The 18,908-nt window shown below is 44.3% G+C and overlaps 1 protein-coding gene and 1 pseudogene across 1 annotated transcript in view; one reads left to right on the forward strand and one right to left on the reverse strand.

The window, feature by feature from the left end:
* Positions 1-18,908, forward strand: part of CHM (CHM Rab escort protein) — a 410,199-nt gene that overhangs the window by 187,117 nt on the left and 204,174 nt on the right. The gene's annotated exons all lie outside the window — the stretch shown is intronic.
* On the reverse strand, positions 11,843-14,157 carry LOC103302434 (endothelin-converting enzyme-like 1; annotated as a pseudogene).

Consider the following 18,908-nt stretch of genomic DNA (forward strand, 5'->3'; position numbering starts at 1 on the left):
GTGTGTGTGTGTGTGTGTGTGTGTGTCCATGAATCCATACTGATACCTCCAATTAAATTGAGAACATTTAAAAATGTAATTTAAAATGGATATATAATGGAGTAAGATGAAAAATTTGCCACATTTTTAAAAGATGAAACATGAAATTTTAATAATCTGTTGTGCTTATGTAAGACTACTGTAAGCTATTCCCTGACATAAGCTTTCTCTAAAGCTATGAAAGCTGCTTTGAAGGAAATACTAAGAAGTCCTATGTTATTGATACACTTTATCTGTTTGAGATGCTTGGTACATAGGTGCTCAATAAATACTTTTTGGATAAATGACTTAGTGTAAGAATCTATGACTATGAAGGGGCCAGGAACTTATATCATTCTGTGATTATGGTCAGAATTTGCCAAATTGACCATATGGAACATTAAAGATAAAGTAAATTAGCTCTTGCAATTCACAGCTGGAACAATACAGCACATATCCTAGCATCATCTTGAAACATGAAGAACCTTTTCTTTGCCACCTAGCAGGACACTATCTGTGGGTAGACACTTCATAAATGCTACTTGCTGATAGTATCGGATTCAGGAAAGCTTACTTTTCCTTTCTTAAATGAATAGAATAAGAAAGTTTCCATACGTATTTGGTTTGTTTTTCAGTTTTCAGATGATCCAGTTTTGAAAAGATTTTTCCAGTCATGGAGAATGAAAACTGCTCACTGTTTTCTTTAATGTTTTAAAACAATCTATGATACAGTGAGGATTATACTCTAGACAAGGGATTGGCAAACTGGTCCACAGACCAGGTGCCTGTTTTTGTGAATAAAGTATTGAAACACAACCATGCTCATTCATGTATGTATTGTCTGTGTCTGCTTTTGTTATATAGTGGCAGAGTTGAATAGTTATGACAAAGACAATATAGCCTGCAAAACCTAAAATATTTGTCAGGCCCTTTACAAAAAAGTTTGCTGACCCCTGCTCTAGAAAATACTTTTAGCCCATGTAAATATATACTTCTTTAACGATTCTGTACAATAGCTGTCTTCTACATTTGTTAAAGGATAATGCCAAAAATAGGATCAGAGAAGAAATAATGATTTAAATTCTAAAATTTATTAAAATCTTCTTAGGTGTTTTTTTTTGTTTTGTTTTGTTTTTTAAATATATTTTATTGATTTTTTACAGAGAGGAAGGGAGAAGGATAGAGAGTCAGAAACGTCGATGAGAGAGAAACATCGACCAGCTGCCTCCTGCACATCCCCCACCGGGGACGTGCCCGCAACCAATGTACATGCCCTTGACCGGAATCGAACCTGGGACCTTTTCAGTCCGCAGACCGACGCTCTATCCACTGAGCCAAACCGGTTTCGGCAGGTGTTTTTTTTTTATTGTAACAGATATATATCTGCACTATGTCATGAGGAGAAAAATAAGAAAGTATACTGCTATTACTTGTTACTACTTATATATGCAGTGAACATTAGTTATGACTTTTTTCTTTGCCATGCTACATTAGTTAGAATGAAAGAATGAAGGGCTGTAATAAAGAGACCCAAAACACAGTGGCTTGAAGAACAGTTACTAAAAATAGTTTGTGATTAAAACAAATATAAAGAGTGGACCACTAGTAGGGGGACAGTTCTGCTCCATGGGGACTCAGATGTCTTCCCTCTCATTTCCTCACTATCTGGTAAGGTATTTATTGTTTGCATGGTCTAAACTGGGTCATAGGTTTGCACATATTCAGCTTCGAGGAAGGAGACAGACCTTTGTCCTTTTAAGGCCTAGGCCTGGAAAGGCATATGTCACTTATCCTCATATTCCCTGTTCAAAAACTTATTAATATATCCACAAATAGTTATATAGTTACTAGAGGCCCGTTGCATGAAGAGATTCATGCAATAGGCCTTCCTTCCCTTGGCTTCCAGCACCAGTTTTCCTCTGGTACCCAGGACCCAGGCCTTCGCTCCCGCCAGAGTCTGCCATCTTCATCTTCGCTGCAGACTCTGGAGTCTGCAGTCTTGTCTTCGCTGCGGCACTCCGCTCCTGTAGATCCCTTCACCCACCGCCCTCCCTCTCATAGCAGGCGTCCTGCCCCGCCTGGCCACTCCGCGCCTGGAGCAGCTGGGTAGCCGCCATCTTTGGCCTTCTAATTTGCATACTCCCTGATTGGCTGTGGGTGTAGCGGAGGTACGGTCAATTTACATGTTTGTCTATTATTAGGTAAGATACGGCGGTATGACACCCATTCCTACCTTGATGGCTAGTTGAGAGAGAAGGGGAGATTTTGGTAGACAGTAATTTCTGCTGTAGGTACATAAACTTTCTTACAGAAGATCTTTATGTGTCTTTTTTTTTTTTTTTTGCTTAAACATTTTAACATGTCAAAAATATGATGTTTTAATTGTAATTGTGTTTTTTTTTCACATGAATACAATACAATTTATTCAACCAGTTATCTGCTGCAGTATTTAAAGGTGTTTCCAATTTCCTTTTGTAAACAAAATGTGGACTCCCATATGCATATGGCTTTTATTTACTAATATTTTGGTTTGTAAAATGGTCTTAAGATCCTTTTTCTTATTTAAGTTGTCACAAAGACAGCTTGACTTATTGAGCTGGTATAACTTCTGTGCCTCAATAAAACTAAATGTAATGGTAAGGAATTAGGTAAAATTCATTTTTTTGCAGGACAATTTATGTACTCAGCTAGTAGAATAGTGACTCGAACTTAAAATTTCATCCTGACAAATTGTTGAGTAGTGTTATTTTTCTTACTTTGATTAAAGTATTTCTTATATTAAAACATTAAATATTAGCCAAAACTGGTTTGGCTCAGTGGATAGAGCATCGGCCTGCAGACTGAAAGGTCCCAGGTTCGATTCCGGTCAAGGGCATGTACCTTGGTTGCGGGCACATCCCCGGTAGGGGGTGTGCAGGAGGCAGCTGGTCGATGTTTCTCTCTCATCGATGTTTCTAGCTTTCTATCCCTCTCCCTTCCTCTCTGTAAAACATCAATAAAATATATTAAAAAAATAAATAAATATAGTTAGCTTCAAAACCACAGCTCTACTTAGTATAAATCCTACACAAAATTATATTTAAAAAAACACCATTAAATATTAAATGAGAAAAAAGCTGTAAGACTAACAGCAGGCAAAAATGCACTTTTAATATTTTATGTATATGTGTTGCATTCATGACTTTGTGAAAATAACTTAGTACTTTAATTTTCTGCCACTGTTTACATTTTTATACCATTTAAATGTTGATGGTAGATGGTTCTGAAGTGGCCAATTATGAAATACTAAATACAGTCTCTCTTGATTTATAAACACTATCCAAGCATCAACACTACCAACAGCAGCAAATCTTATTTAAAATAGTAACTTCATTGCTTTGTTGTCATAATTTCCGTAGACAGATTTTAAACTAAAGTTAACTTCTGCCAAAATATAATTGAAGGAACTCTATTTTTGTGTGCCAGCATTCTGTCTCAATAAATATAAAATCTGTGGATTTTTTTCAGAGAACTACATTTACTGTAGATATTAATGAGCTGTTGACATGTGAAATTTCAAGAATAGATGTTGTGATTTAGAAAAGCAATTTGCAATTCAAAATATAAAGATTGACATTTACTTTAAACTTTGCTAAAGGGACAAGCTCAAGAACAAAAGTTTACAATTGAATAGAACCTCTTTCTACCAATAATTTGTCTACATAGCCTTAGTTAATCTTTTATCTTAATCATATAAATTATTGTTTGGTTTCATTGTTTTTTCTAACAGTCTTCACTTTCTACTATAACTGCTTTACATACAGAGAGAAATTAAACTAAATAAATTGGAAACAATGCTGTTGCCTCACTGAATTGATTTATATTCATTTTTGTTAGAGTACTTTTAAAACCGAGTACTCAATGATTGAGGTTTTTAAGTCTAATAAGTATTTTGTGTATTTATGATGGCACAAATGAATGTCATAAAAATAGCTGTTGATCTTTACAATACAATACAATCATATACAATAATCATATCATTATTTCTAAAGTTGGAAACATTGACCAAACTTTAATAACTTGACCAAAGAAGCATGCTATTCCAAATGGTATTATCTTACAAGGTTATGAACTGATGTCACTATTACTAGTCTGAAGTTTCTGGGCTAGATTTCTTTTTGGTCTGACAAGTGATTTTTTTTTTTCAAGTTAGGAATTGTTTAGGAATTATGATAAAGAGAATAAATAATCAATCTGGTCGTTGGAGGTTTTAAACATACACACATATGCTTATCATAAAAACTCAAGGAATGTACATGTGGTACATATACATATATACATGAAAATATACATGTAAATCCTCCTACATACCACTCCCAAGAGACCACTATTAGTGTGGTATATTCTTCCTGGAGAACTTAAGGATGGTTTCATGAGAATAGAATGAATGCATGAGTGAAAGGATAAAATGAATTGAATTGAAGAGCTGAAACTATGCCATTATAGTGTCTCATCATCACCTCTGTATTTGCTCATTCTTTTCACATTTAAGAATATTATTTAAACAAAAAGATAGATACAGAGGCAGAGAAGCATTGAACAGACTGTCAAATTACAGCAGGAAGGCTGGGGGGGTGGTGGAGGTAAGATATCAACCAAAGGACTTGTATGCATGCATATAAGCATAATCAATGGACACAAGACACTGGGGGGTGAAGGCATGTATGGGAGTGGGGTGGGGGGGCAATGGGGAAATATAGACACCTTGTATGTAATACCTTGATCAATAACAAAAATATGTAATACCTTAATCAATAAAATAATAGAAAAATAATATTATTTATAATATCATGTTATGTTGTGTTACTAATGGCCAAAGAACAATGGAAGGAAATTTAACTTTGGGTGGTGTGGACACAATGCAAAATACAGATTTTGTTTTATAGAAATACTAGAGGCCCGGTGCACGAAATTCATGCACAAGGGGACACGGGGGGTGTTGTCCCTCAGCCCAGCCTGCAGTCTCTCCAATCTGGGACCCCTCAAGGGACCTTCATTTTTTTCCTTCAAGAGTGTGGTGGAAAAACCCTAGATCACCCTCTTAGATTCTTATAACCCAAATTACCAAGAACACTGCAAGTGGTGGCCTACAGGGAGCTTAACCAATGAGTGGTCAGAAAAGGTGTTTACTCTCAAACTGGTTTGGCTCAGTGGATAGACCGTGGGCCTGCAGACTGAAGGATCCCAGGTTTGATTCCTGTTAAGGGCATGTACCTTGGTTGGAGGCATATCCCCAGTGGGGAGTGTGCAGAAGGCAGCTAATGGATGTTTCTCTCTCATTGATTTTTCCGACTGTCTATCCCTCTCTCCTCTTCTCTGTAAAAAAAAATCAATAAAAATTTTTTTAAAAAAGGTGTATCCTCTGCAGCTCATGCAGCCCCTGGGTTGTGTCCACTGGGCTAGGGGTGTGTCCCTGCCACCTGGTGGTGGCTGCCAGGGTCTCTGCACACCCTAGAGGCCAGCAGCCATCCCCTTGTGGAGGGCGCTAGGCTGGGGGCGTGGACACAAACCGCCACTTGGTGCTGGAGCTTGGAAAGCCTCTGGGGTGGGGCGGGAACATCCCCGTCTCCAAACGCCATAAGGCCAGCAGCCAGCCTAACCATGGGCCTCAGGCTCAGGGCATGCAGAGACCCTGGGCAGCACGCAGCGGTGGCCGCCAGGGTCTTGGCACACCCCAGAGGCCAGCAGCCAGCCCCTGGTCGTGGGCGCCTGGCTGGGGACGTGGCCCCAAACCACCACTTCGGGCAGGATCCTTTGTAAGCCGCGATCACTGCCCCGCCAGGTGGCTTGGCGCCTACACCCATAGGCTTCGAGTGGCCAGGGGGCGTTCTGGGACCCCTGCCACTCAGGACCTAAACACGGGCCTACAGGCTAGGAGTGGCCTGGGTCCGGAGGATGTTTCCTGGACCCAGGCCGCTCAGCGCCCACATATGCAAATTAACCGCCATCTTATTCGCTCTGATTGGCTCTGGGCGTAGCGAAGGTGCGGTCAATTTGCATGTTTCTCTTTTATAAGGTAGGATATCCTCGAAATCTATATAATTTTATTAACCAACTAGTGGCCCGGTACACGAAATTCATGCATGGGGGGGGTAGGGAGGGTGTCCCTCAGCCCGGCCTGCACCCTCTCCAATCTGGGACCCCTCAGGGGATAACTGGCAGTCAGACATCCCTCTCACAATCCAGAACTGCTGGATCCTAACTGCTCGCCTGCCTGCCTGATTGCCCCTAACTTCTTCTGCTTGCCAGCCTGATTGTCCCTAACTGCTCCCCTGCTGGCTTGATTGCCCCTAACCACCTCTGCCTCCGCCCCACATCCGGAACCCAAGATTTCCTCCTCCTGCCGACCACAGGCACCTGTGATCCGGGCTTCCCTCCCTCTGGTCAGCTATAGGCGCCCAGGCCAGCTGCAGCCGCAGGGGATGGTGGGCAGGTGGCTTCGCCTGGGCTGCAGCCACAAGTGCTTGGCACCTGGGACCGCGGGTTGGGCGGCTTTTCCGTTTCCCGGGCCACAGCCAGCAGCAGGTACTGGTGGCTGGGACTGCGGGGTGGGCAGCTTCTCAGTCTACCAGGCTGTAGCCAGCTGCAGGTGCTGGCACCTAGACCGCAGGTGGGCTGCTTCTCTGTCTTCCCTGGGATGCAGTGTGGGCAACTTCTCCGGCTGGCTGCGGCCTGGTATCATGGGGCAGGAGGCTTCTTCGTCTCCCGGGCCGCACCCAGTCTCAGGTGCTGGGGCCCGGTTTCTCCGTCTCCCCTAGGACGTGGGGCAGGCGGACGTGAGGCTTCTGCTTTTGGCTGCAGCCTGGGATCACGGGGCAGGCAGCTCCTTCATCTCCCGGGTTGCAGCCAGCCTGAGGCGCTGCCCAGTTTCTCTGTTTCCCCCAGGATGTGGGGTGGGAGGATGTGAGGCTTCTGCTGCTGGCTGTGGCCTGGGATCACGGGGCAGGCAGCTTCTTGGTCTGCCTGGCTGCAGCCAGCCTCAGGCACTGGTGCCCGACTTCTCTGACCCCCACAGGCCCAGAGAGGCAGGGGGGCAGAGCGCTGACATGTTTTCAGGTTAATTTGCATACTCACTCTGATTGGCTGGTAGCATAGCGGAGTGATGGTAATTTGTATGTTTCTCTTTTATTATTGTAGATATCACCCCAATAAATTTAATTAAAAACCTATTTTTTTTCACAAATAAATAGTTGATCAAAACAAAATGAGATCATATAGGATTGTATTAAGAGATTTTATCCTATTGGATTTCTTAAGAGTTTTACTAGCAGAGCTATGATTGACCATCATTTCAAAGGGTGCTTTCTGGGCTCACTTTTTCTCTACTACTGATTACATTATTTTGACATCCCCCTTTTCTCTATATTATTGTTAATCATCATGTTTTGGCACTGAGGTGGAAGACACTAACATTTCTCAAGAAATATTACTTCTCAAGAAATACCTGCATAATAATTAGAAACCAGTTATAAAACCAAATTAGATTATGGGCTTTGCTAGTCCCTGAGTATCAAGAGGTGAACAACAAAACAGACTAAGACTCCTTCCCTTAAGATGACCTTGCACCTTACCAGGGGGATATAGACATTAAACATGCTTACATTTTATATTATAAATTGTGCTTGTGAAGGAAAAAAAGGGTAGTGCTATAAGACAGTAAGGTGTGGGGGTTGGTGGGGAGAGGGGACAAAATTTAGATTTGGTGGTTGGAGGGTGGCATGAATGGAAATGGTCAAAATAATGTATTGCTGACTTCTTACCATGGATATGAAACTATGAAGATCTTTGAATGCTAATATCATTTTTCTTTTCTAGAATTACTTGATTTCTTTTTAAAATTTATTTGAATTATTTATTGTTGAAAGTGTATATGTCTACTTTTTCCCCAATTGACCCCTCCCCGCCCACTCCTGCCCCCCCTCCAGCACCTGCCCTCACCCCCTTACTGTTTGTGTCCATTGGTTATGCTTATATGCATGCATACAAGTCCTTACTCCTACCCTCACCCTCCCCTGCCTTCCCTCTGAGGTTTGTCAGTCTGTTCGATGCTTCTATGTCTCTGGATCTATTTTTGTTCATCAGTTTATGTTGTTCATTATAGTCCACAAATGAGTGAGATCATGTGATATTTATCTTTCTCCACTGATCTTGCTTAGCATAATGCTCTCCAGGTCCATCCATGCTGTTGCGAATGGTTAGAGTGCTTTCATTTTTACAGCAGCATGGTATTCCATTGTGTAGATGTGCCACAGTTTTTTAATCCACTCACCTGCTGACGGGCAATTAGGTTATTTTTAAATCTTGGCTATTGTAAATTGTGCTGCTATGAACATAGGGGTGCATATATCCTTTCTGATTGATGTTTCTGATTTCTTGGCATATATTCCTAGAAGTGGGATTTCTGGGTCAAATGGGACTTCCATTTTTAATTTTTGGAGGAAACCTCATACTGATTTCCACAGTGGCTGCACCTATCTGCATTCCCACCAGCAGTGCATGAGGGTTCCTTTTTCTCCACATCCTTGGGAGCACTTGTCATTTGTTGATTTGTTGATGATAGCCATTCTGACAGGTGTGAGATGGTTCCTCATTGTCATTTTGATTTGCATCTCTTGATGATTAGTGATTTTGAGCATTTTTTTTCATGTCTCTTGGCCTTCTGTATGTCCACTTACAAGAAGTCTCCATTTATGTCCTTTGCCCATTTTTTGATTGGATTGCTTATCTTCCTTTTGTTAAGTTCTATGAGTTCCCTATAAATTTTGGAGATTAGGCCCTTATTCGATATGACATTGGCAAATATGTTCTCCCATGCAGTGGGCTCTCTTGTTGTTTTATTGATGGTTTCTTTTGCGGTGCAGAAGCTTTTTATTTTGATGTAGTCCCATTGGTTTCTTGTTAGTTTCCATTGTCCTAAGAGATGTGACAGTAAAGATATTGCTACAAGATATTTCTGATATTTTGCTGCCTATGGATTCTTCTAAGATTTTTATGGTTTCTACGTTTAAGTCTTTTATCCATTTTGAGTTTATTTTTGTGTATGGTGTAAGTTGGTGGTCTAATTTCATTTTTTTTTGCATGTATCTGTTCAATTTTTCCAACACCATTTATTTTATTTTTTCATTTTTCATTTTATGTGCCTCAGGCATGAACCAGCTCTGGCCACCAACACAGGCATCAAGCTAGGATGAACTAAGGACTGTACACCTGCTTTGCCCCTGATTGATATAAGAGCAACACCACCAATCAGGGGATCCAACACCATTTATTGAAGAGACTGTCTTGACTCCATTGTATGCTCTTGCCTCCTTTGTCAAATATTAATTGAGCATAATGGCTTGGGTCGATTTCTGGGTTCTCTGTTCCATTAGTCTGTGTGTTTGTTCTTGTGCCAGTACCAGGCAGTTCTGAGAACAGTGACTTTATAGCTTGATATCTGGTATTGTGATCCCTCCAACTTTGTTTTTCTTTCTCAGGATTGCTGCAGTCATTTGGCGTCTTTTTTTATTCCATATTAATTTTTGGAGAATTTGTTCTAGCTCTGTGAAATATGCCGTTGTTATTTTAATGGGGTCTGCATTGAATCTGTAGATTACTTTGGACAGAATGAACATTTTAATAATGTAGATTCTACCAATCCATTAACATGGTATATTCTTCCACTTGTTTATATCTTCCTCCATCTCTTTTAACAATGTCCTGTAGTTTTCAGAGTATAGGTCTTTTACCTCCTTAGTTGAGTTTATTCCTAGGTATCTTAATTTTTTTTGTTGCAATGGTAAAAGGGATATTTTTTTTAGGTTCTTTTCCTGTGAGTTCATTAATGGTGTATAAACATGCGATGGATTTCTGGGTGTTAATTTTGTATCCTGCTACCTTGCCAAATTCATTTATTAAATCAAATAGTTTTTTTGATGGAGTCTTTAGGGTTTTACATGTATAATATCATGTCATCTGTGAGTAATGAGAGTTTTACTTTTTCTTTTCCAATCTGGATGTGTTTTATTTCTTCTTTTTGTCTGATTATATGGGTAGAGCACTTCCAGTACTAAAGATTAGGTTGAACAGGAGTGGTGAAAGTGGGCATTCCTATCTTGATCCTGTTCTTAGGGCAAATGGTTTTAGTCTTTGCCCACTGAGTATGATGTTGGCTGTAGGTTAGTCATATAAGGCTTTTATGGTATTACTAGAGGCCCGATGCACAAAATTCGTGCACAGGTATGGTCCCTAGGCCTAGCCAGCGATTAAGACCGATCTGTGGGGTGACCGGTGGGGCAGTCTTTGGGGCGGGGGGCACTGGCACCCACCTTGGCCAGCCTGGCACCTCCCGCTCACTAGCCCTGCCCCCCACCATGGGGTGATTGGGCCCCTCCCCCCACTGGCACCCGCCTTGGCTGGCGTAGGGCCTGCGGGCTGGGGGCAGCTCCTGTGTTGAGTGTCTGTCCCCTGGTGGTCAGTGCATGTCATAGTGACTGGTTGTTCCACCGGTCGTTCTACCATTTGGTTGATTTGCGTATTAGGCTTTTATTATATAGGATGTTGAGGTATGATCTCTTTATTCCCACTTTGCTGAGAGTTTTATCAAAAAAGTGTGTTGGATTTTGTCAAAGGCTTTTTTTGCATCAATTGATATGATCATGTGATTTTTGTCCTTCAATTTGTTTATATAATGTATCATATTTATTGATTTGCAGTTTTGTACCAGTGTTGCATACCTGGAATAAATCCCACTTGGTCATGGTGTATGATCTTTTTAATGTGTTGCTGGATGCAATTTGCTAATATTTTGTGGAGGATTTTAGCATCTACTAGTATATTCATCAGGGATATTGGCCTATAATTCTCTTTCTTTTTAGTGTCTTTATCTGGTTTTGGAATTAGGGTAATGCTGGCTTCACAGAAAGAGCTTAGAAGTGTTCCTTTTCTTGAAATTTTGCAATAGTCTGATGAGAATCACTGTTATTTCTTCTTTGAATGATTGGCAAAACTCCCCTGTGAAGCCGTCCAGACCAGGGCTTTTGTTTGCTGGAAGTTTTTTGGTTACTGCTTCAATTTCATCAGTAGTTATTGGCCTATTCAGGTTTTCTGATTCTTCCTGATTGAGTTTTGGAAGATTGTATTTTTCTAGGAATATGTCCATTTCTTCTAGGTTGTCCAGTTTGTTGGAATAGCGTTCATTGTTCGTAGTATTTTATTACAACCCTTTATGTTTCTGTGGGGTTGGTTTTTACTTCACCTCTTTCATTTCTGATTTTGTTTATTTGGGTCTTCTCTCTTTGTTTCTTGGTAAGCCTGGCTAGAGGTTCATCAATCTTGTTTATCCTTTCAAAGAACCAGTTCTTGGTTCTATTGATCTTTTGTATTGTTCTTTTGGTCTCTATGTCATTTATTTTCCCTCTAATCTTTATTATTTCCTTCCTTTTACTCTGGACTTTTCTTATTGCTCTCTTTCTAGTTATTTAAGTTGTAGGGTAAAGCAGCTTTGTTTACCAGACATAACATCAAGAACACAGGAAAGGTGGGGCCTGGAGAGTCTGGCCTGGCCACAGGCTCTGGCTGACTCGAGTTAAATCTGGGTACCCTGTATCTCCCAATTCCTTCCTAGAGCCCAACCTCATCCATGCTCTGAGTCCTCCCTGAAGTGATGGACAGCAGGAGCTGAGGTCCTGGAGGAGTTGGGAAGGTAGGTGGCACTCAGATTGGGGCCCGTGCCAGGTCCAGTGGCCAGCAAGAAGCAATTTGTGCAGGACAGTGGGGTCGTGCGAGTGGGTGGGGAGCGGCCAGCTCACCACGCAAAGTACTTGTGAGCAGGGTTCATGAGCAAATCTTTAGGGCAATGGAAGGCCCGGCCAAACTCCTCAAACTGGGACAGACTGCCCATAACCGTATAGTGCTCAGGTGCATGCTTGTCGGTCAGCACCTGCTGGTAGATGGACTGTGACCGCCGTTTGATGCATTAATTCTGGGCAAAGGCAATGAAGAAGAGCTGGTTGTGTGTGTACTTGAGCCAGTATAGTGGGTGCTCTGGGCTGTGCTCCTGCACCCACTTCTGATAAGCATAGTAGGCCAGATTGAGGCCCCCTATATCTGCAATGTTCTCACCAAGTGTGTGGTTCCCATTCACCCGCTGTTTGTAGACAGTGAAGTTGTAGTAGAGGTGAACGATGCATTCGGCCTTGCGCAGGAAGCGGCTGTAGGAGGCCTCTGTCCACCAGTGTACCAGGTGGCCTGTGTAGTCATATTGCACCCCCCGCCCCCTCAGTCGTCGTAGTCATGCATCAGCTTGTGCCCGATGATGGTGCCAATGCCCCCGTAGTTCAGAGACTGTGGAAAATCAGGGTCATATAGGGTGGGCTTCAGGATACCAGCAGGGAGCACCATCTAGTTCTTGTTGTGTAGATAGTAGGCATTGAGTGCTTGTGGAGGAAGCAGCCACATGGACTTGTCCACCTCCTACCAGATCTTCTTGACTGAGAGCTGGATGCTAAAGCGGATGCTGTTTAAAATGTTCTTGAAATAGGTCTTCTCGTGGACTTCAAACTCATACTCCTTGTCCACAGCCTCGGGTTTGAGCAGAAAGTCTGTGTAGTCGACCATCGCCATCATGTACTGGAGCTTGACCCGAGCAGCTGCCTTGGTCTTAGCATCCATCCAATCCAGCTTCTCCAGGTGCTGGCCCAAGATGTACTTGATGTCTTCCACCAGCTGCTGCACCTTGGCTTTGCTGGCAGCTGAGAAGTGTTCATGTACAAAGAGGGTGCCAAGAGTCATGCCAAAGTGGCGGTTGCCTGGCCCTGGCAGACACAGGCCAGCTCCTGGGGCTTGTCGCTCTCCTCTATCTCGCATGCCAACTCATGCAGAGCCTCTCGAAACGGTGCTGACAAATGCTCACTCAGGACCACCACCATGCGCCACACCAGGTAGTTGTTCAGGATACTTCGGGGTGTGGAGCAGATGAGCTGGGACACCTGCTGCATGTAGTCCATGACCAGCAGCACCACCTCCTCATCCTCTGAGTAGTCCTCCTGGAAGATCTTGTCCAGCAGCCACTTCCACTGCAGATGGGGAGTTATCTTCTGCAGCTGTCCCAGTGTCACCTTGTTGCACATGGAGCTGACATCTCGATGGAGGTTATCATTCTCTGACACTGTGATGTTGGCCAGCCGCTGCTCCAGTTGCAGGATCTCCTGGGCCTTCTGCTCCACAGCATCAGCACCCAGTAGGCTGAGCAGGTGCTCCATGAACAATCGGTAAGCTTCCAGGATCTTCTCACTGTCCTCATCCTGAGCTAAGTACAGGGTCCTCTCCGGTAGGGTGAGCCCATCCTGGTCAATGCAGATAACATACTGTGAGGAGTTCTTGTCGTCCAGGCTAACGGTGAGTGAAAATAGCGCAGCGGTGCTGTACACGCCCTGCACCTTGTACAGCAGCCGGTTGAGGTCTCAGTGTACCGAGGACCCTGGGCACTCGTTGGTGCCACCCAGGTCCCAGCCTCCACAGTCTTCGATGACCTCAAGCGTGGGCCTCGAGCCGAACCTCTCTGTCCTGCGCATGTTGAGGCACGAGCAGAAGAAGGCACACACCTTGCACTGGGCCGCGCCAGCAGGTGCTGCATGTGCTCGTCCTTCTGATCGCCAGTGGCCGCAATGGTGCTGTAGGTGAGCTTGTTGTTGGGGATGGCGTGGCGCTGTAGCCAGCCACCACGTGCGAAGAATAGAAATCCTGACATGGGTCTATGCTGGTGTCCAGGTTGGCGGCCAGGAAGCAGGCAGCTCTTGCAAAGGCCTTGCATTCGGGGCAGCCCTTTGAGCGGGCGCCGCTGCCTGCCGCACCCCGGCCCAGGTACTTGAGTGCCAGCATGGCGGCCGGATGGCACGAAGGCCTGCAGTGAACACGAGCCCTGACAGCAGGCAAAACTTGCGCTGGTTCCAGCATGGCAGCCCGGCCCAGGTCCCAGTGGTGCTGAGCTCAGTGCCCAATGGGAAGCTAGGGGGCAGCGAGGTCCCATGCGTGCCCCCTCCCACCGGTGCTGCACCTGCTCACATTCTTGACCTCCTGGAATTCCTTGTAGAGCGCAGTCATTGAATATGGTGCCTCCATGGCGCTGCCAGAGCCACCCTGCAGCCCTTGGCGATTTCCTCTACAGGATGCACCCGGCCGCTGGCCTTCTGTCTGGCCTCCGCATGCCCTCCCAGGCCGCAGCTACAGGAAGGATAGATGCAGGCTTAGAGAGGCACTGGGCCCTGACTGAAGAGGTGCAGGGATGGGGCTGGAGATCACTCGACTCCCCAACTGTGAGCAGGCCTGGCACGTGGTCTCCCCATCAGGTGAGCACCCGGGCTGAGCGAGAACAAAACAGGTTGAGCCCGTTACCAAGCCCAACCAGAGCCTGAGTGGGGCGGGTGGTCATTCTCTCTGTGTGCCAGCTGCCGCCACCTCCTCTCTGTTGTTTTTTGAGGTAGGCCCCTAGTGGTATTAACTTCCCTCTCAGGACTGCTTTCATTGTGTCCCACAGATTTTGGATTGTTTTGTTTTCATTTTTATTTGTTTCCAGAATGATTTTTTCTTCTTCTTTGATCTCTTTGGTAACCCATCCATTGTTTAATAGCATGCTATTTAGCCTCCCAAGTGTTTGATTATTTTTATTGTAGTTGATTTCTAATTTTATAGCATTTTGATGTGAGCAGATGTTAGATATGATTTCAATCTTCTTGAATTTGTAGAGACTTAGCCTGTGTCCTAATATGTGGTCTATCTTTGAAAATGTCCCATGTGCACTTGAGAAGAATATATATTCTGTAGCTTTGGGGTGGAATTTTCTGAAGGTGTCAATTAATTCCATCTGGTCTAGTGAGTTGTTTAGGATTGCTGTTTCTTTGCTAATTTTTTGTCTAGAGGATTTATCCAATGGTGTCAATGGGCTATTAAAGTCCCCTACTATGATTGTATTGCTGTCGATCTCTCCCTTGATACCTTCCTGAAGTTTTTTTTAATATATATTTTATTGATTTTTTACAGAGAGGAAGGGAGAGGGATAGAGAGTTAGAAACATCGATAAGAGAGAAACATCGATCAGCTGCCTCCTGCACACCTCCCACTGGGGATGTGCCCGCAATCAAGGTACATGCCCTTGACCGGAATCAAACCTGGGACCTTTCAGTCCTCAGGCCGACGCTCTATCCACTGAGCCAAACCGGCTAGGGCTTCCTGAAGTTTATTGATATATTTGGGTGCTCCTGTATTGGGTGCATATATGTTTACCAGAGTTATATCCTCTTGTTGAATCAATCCCTTTTAGTATTATGAAATGGCCTTCCTTATCTCTTGTAATGACCTTCAAATTGAGGTCAATTTTTTCAGATATAAGTATTGCAACATCATCTTTATTTTTTTTTTTTATTTCCGTTTGCCTGAAAGAATTTTTCCATCCCTTTACTTTCAGTCTGTGTGAGTCCTTTGTTCTGAGGTGAGTCTCCTGTAGACAGCTTATATATGGGTCATGTTTTTTATCCATTTTGCTATCCTATGTCTTTTGATTGGATCATTTAATCCATTTACGTTTAACACGTTAAGCGCTGTGTCAATCACTGGTGATTGACACTATACTTTCCGTCTGGAAGACAAAACAGGCTGGGCACTTAACGTGTTAAGGTTATTATTGACCGGTACTTGTTTGTTGCCATTCTTATTTTTATGCCTGTATTCCTTTTTCCATTTATGTTTTTTTCTTTTTATAAAATTCCCTTTAGCATTTCTTGCATTGCTGGCTTGGTGGTAATAAATTGCCTTAGTCTTTTTTTTTTTTTTTTTTTTTGTCTGCAAAGTTCCGGATTTCCCATTCAATTTTGAATGATTGCCTTGCTGGCTAGAGTATTCTTGAATTTAGTCTCTTTCTTTGCCTCACTTTGTATACTTCATTCTATTCCCTTCTGGCCTGATGTGTTTCTGTTTAGAAATTAGTTGATAGTCTAATGGAAGATACCTTGTAGGTTACTTTCTGTCTTTCTCTGGAGCCTTTAAGATTCTTTCTTTATTGTTGATTTTTGCCTTTATTACAATATGTCTTGGTGTCGGTTTTTTGGGTTCATCTTGGTTGGGACTGTGTGTGCTTCTTGGACTTGTGTGGCTTTTTTCTCCCCAAAGTCAGGGAAGTTTACTGTCATTATTTTTTCAAACAGGTTTTCTATTCCTTGCTCAGCTTCCTCTCCTCTGCCACCCTATTATACGGATGTTGTTTTGTTGTGTGTTGTTCCAAAACTCCCTTAGACTCTCTTCATGCTTTTATTTTATTTTTCCAACTAGAGGCCCGGTGCATGAAATTCGTGCACGGAGGGGGGTTGTCCCTCAGCCCAGCCTGTACCCTCTCCAATCTGGGACCCCTCAAGGGATGTCTGACTGCCCGTTTAGGCCCGATCTCTGGGCAGTCGGACATCCCTCTCACAATCCAGGACTGCTGGCTCCGAACTGCTTGCCTGCCTGCCTTCCTGATTGCCCCTAACCACTTCTGCCTACCAGCCTGATCACCCCCTAACCACTCTACTGCCAGCCTGTTTGCCCCCAACTTCCCTCCTCTGCCAGCCTGGTTACCCCTAACTGCCCTCTCCTGCAGGGTTGATCACCTCCAACTGCCCTTCCTTGCAGGCCTGGTCCTTCTCAACTGCCCTCCCTTGCAGGCTGGGTGCCTCCCAACTGCCCTCTCCTGCTGGCCATCTGTGGTGGCCATCTTGTGTCCACATGGGGGCAGGATCTTTGACCACATGGGGGCAGCTATATTGTGTGTTGCAGTGATAATCAATCTGCATAGTACTCTTTTATTAGATAGGATAGAGGCCTGGTACAGGGGTGAGGGCCAGCTGGTTTGCCCTGAAGTGTGTCCCTGATCAGGGTGGGGTTCCCTTGGGGCGTGGGGCGGCCTGAGCGAGGGGCCTGTGGTGGTTTGCAGGCAGGCCACGCCCCCTGGCAAACGCAAGCAGAGGCCCTGGTATCTGGAATTTATTTTCCTTCTACAATTGAAACTTTGTAGCCTGGAGTGGAGCCAAGCCTGGGGCTCCCTCCGAGGCAGGCAGCCATTTGTGTTGGGGTTATAATTGAAACTTTGTTGCCTTAAGCGGGTGGGCCCGGCCAGGGTGTGCGAACAGCTTTGCTTCCCCTGTTGCCGGCGGCAACCCTGGCCTGCCCTCTCAAGCTCCATTCTGCCGCCATTTGTTTGAATTTGTTTACCTTCTATAATTGAAACTTTGTAGCTTGAGTGGAGGCTTAGGCCTGCAATGGCTGGCAGAAAGCTTGGCTTCCTCTGTTACCTTGGAAACCTTACTCTCTGTGGCTGTAGCCATCTTGGTTTGGGTTAATTTGCATACTCGCTCTGATTGGGTGGTGGGTGTGGCTTGTGGCGTGGCTTGTGGGTGTGTCAGAGGTATGGTCAATTTGCATATTTGTCTATTATTAGATAGGACTAGAGGCCCAGGTGCACGAAATTCGTGCACTGGGGAGGGTGTCCCTAAGCCCAGCTTGCACCCTCTCTAATATGGGACCCCTCGGGGGATGTCCAACTGCAGGTTTAGGCCCGATCCCTGTGGAATCGGGCCTAAACCTGCAGTTGGACATCCCTCTCACAATCCGGGACCGCTGGCTCCTAACCGCTCACCTATCTGCCTGATTGCTCCCTAACTGCTCCCTTGCTGGCCTGATTGCCCCCTAACTGCTCCTCTGCAGGCCTTATTGCCCTCAAATACCCTCCCCTGCTGGCCTGATCACCCCCAAGGCTTTTATTAGTATAGATATGACCCTGCACAGAAAATTTTACTCACCCTGCTTTACAATAAGGGCTTGACGATTGAATCATTAGTACCAGACACCAAGATTTCCTTTCTTTGAATAGTGGAGGGAATACTTATCTTGTCTTTAAGTTACCCGGAAATTAAAATGAGATAATGACTTAGAAAAGTATAAAAGCACCATATAAAGACAACTGTCTTTTTAATGAAGTGGCAAAATGAAAAACACTTTTTATTCTCCCCTTCCTTTCTTTACAGCTTTTATTTAAACTTTGAAATTTATAAAAATTTCACTCCAATTTTCATTTCTTTACATTCAACATTATTTTGTATTGGTTTCAGGTCTTATATTAGTTACAGAATAGTGGTTAGACAATCATATACTTTACAAAGTGTTCCCCGATATTTCTAGTACCCACCTGGCATCATACCATCATTACAACACTATTGACTATATTCCCTATTTAAGTGACAATGGGTTTACAGGTTCCTTTCAGTCTTTCTTTTGTGTTGCTTGTCCTTCCTTTTCTTTCTCACTTCTTCCCTCATTTTCTTTATATAGTATCTCAATTGGCCATCAAAGCTCAGTGAAGGCACTGGGACACGCTTCATCCATTTTATAGACCAGGAAACTGAGGCCAGTTCCAGTTGGCTGTGGAACTTGACTCAGCACACAGGAAGCCCTCAGAGCCATGCTCTTTGCGCTTCCTAAGGGGCAGCGGCCCAGCAAACAGAACAAACCTTCCAGTCAGGCTTCCCAGCCTCTTTCTCAAGCACCTCTTCATTGCGGATGCTCCACATTCTTTCCTCTCCCCCCATTCTTTACTGCCCCCCCCCTTCTCCAAAGCAGGTGGAAGGCTTCCCACTCACTGCCTAGGCATGCTCTGCTATGGGGCAGGGTGTAGCGAGCTTGCTTTTGGGTCAAGGCAGGAGCAGGAGTACTGCCTCTGAAGTGTGAAGGCCGCCTGAGCGAGGCCCATTAGCACTGAGAGCTTCTCTGAATCACATCAGTCAGTCCAGTACCCTGCAGTGCAGCACCCCTCCACTGAGGTGGCACCACCCCTCAACCCCCGCCTC

The sequence above is a fragment of the Eptesicus fuscus genome, chromosome 1 (assembly GCF_027574615.1).
Source record: "Eptesicus fuscus isolate TK198812 chromosome 1, DD_ASM_mEF_20220401, whole genome shotgun sequence".
Taxonomy (NCBI): domain Eukaryota; kingdom Metazoa; phylum Chordata; class Mammalia; order Chiroptera; family Vespertilionidae; genus Eptesicus; species Eptesicus fuscus.